Here is a 1,258-nt window from a genome sequence, read left to right as displayed (position 1 = left end):
AGGAGTTTGGGACATGAAAGAGAGGGAAGAGGAGGAGGAGGAGGAGGACGACGACGACGACGAGGAGGACGACGAGGACGGTGGGGAGAGGAACACTTCCGCCACCAGCTCCCCCACAATCCTGCGCAAAAGCAGCAACAGCCTGGACTCCCAGCACTGCGCCTCAGACGGCTCCACAGAGACCCTGGCCATAGTGGTGCTGGATCCTGGGGAGACTCTCTCCTCTCCCAAGTTCAAGGGCGGCCCCTTCAGCACCCAGTCAGATGAGATGTCCCTTAGTACCACCGCCTCATCTGTCACACCGACCAGCAAATTGCTGGCCCTGGGCCCCGGGGACAGCCGCTCCTGCTCCATGGATTCCGCCTACTGCACCCTCTCCAACTCCTTGCAAGACTTTGAGACCCCAGCCCCTGTGGTGGAGCCAGCGCCCAGGCCCCTAGATTTAACACAGGCCCCTTCACCCCCGCCCTCGCCCCGCCTCTGCCACCGCACCCCTGTCCAGCTGCTACCCCGCCTGCCCCACCTGCTTAAGTCCAAATCTGAGGCCAGCCTCCTGCAGCTGCTGGCAGGGGCCACCACCCAGGGGCCGCCCCCAGCCCCCAGCCTCTCAGAACTCTGCTTGGCTGCCACAGCCACTGGCACTAGGCCTCGGGGCTCCCCTCATGAAGCTGGGCCCCGCTGGAATTGCGGGGGCGCACCAAGCCCTGGCAGTGGCTCCGGGCTATCAGAGATGGAGGGCAGGACCACCTGCCTGGCGGGGGAGCCCGAAGGGCCCACCAGGGAGAAGCAGAGAGCTGCCCTCAGGGACCCTCATGAAGCTGGGCCCCGCTGGAATTGCGGGGGCGCACCAAGCCCTGGCAGTGGCTCCGGGCTATCAGAGATGGAGGGCAGGACCACCTGCCTGGCGGGGGAGCCCGAAGGGCCCACCAGGGAGAAGCAGAGAGCTGCCCTCACTGTTGCCTTGCCAAGCTGCTAAGCAGGCTCTTCATGTCCGAATTCCGCTGTTTCCAGTGTTAGGTGTGTGTGTGTGTGTGTGTGTGTGTGTGTGTGTGTGTGTGTGTGTGTCCAGATAATATAATTCTAATACCTGACCTAGGGTATTGGGTAAGAACACCACCATTTAAACTGAGTAGAATAGTAACTGGTTTCTATATAACAAACTCCCCCAAACATCCGGCCTTAGAACAACAGCCCCCACGTGTCAGCATTGGCGGGTCAGGATCTGGGTGATGCTCAGCTGCCTGGTTCTGGGTCCTCC

The 1,258-nt window shown here is 61.8% G+C and overlaps 1 pseudogene; it reads left to right on the top strand.

The window, feature by feature from the left end:
* Positions 1-976, top strand: part of LOC102759004 — a 29,080-nt pseudogene extending 28,104 nt beyond the window's left edge.
* Positions 977-1,258: the final 282 nt, after the last annotated feature.

Source organism: Myotis davidii, unplaced genomic scaffold, assembly GCF_000327345.1.
Source record: "Myotis davidii unplaced genomic scaffold, ASM32734v1 scaffold75, whole genome shotgun sequence".
In the NCBI taxonomy this organism is placed as follows: domain Eukaryota; kingdom Metazoa; phylum Chordata; class Mammalia; order Chiroptera; family Vespertilionidae; genus Myotis; species Myotis davidii.
Note: the sequence above shows the minus strand (reverse complement) of the source record. Positions and strands in the feature narration are given on the sequence as shown.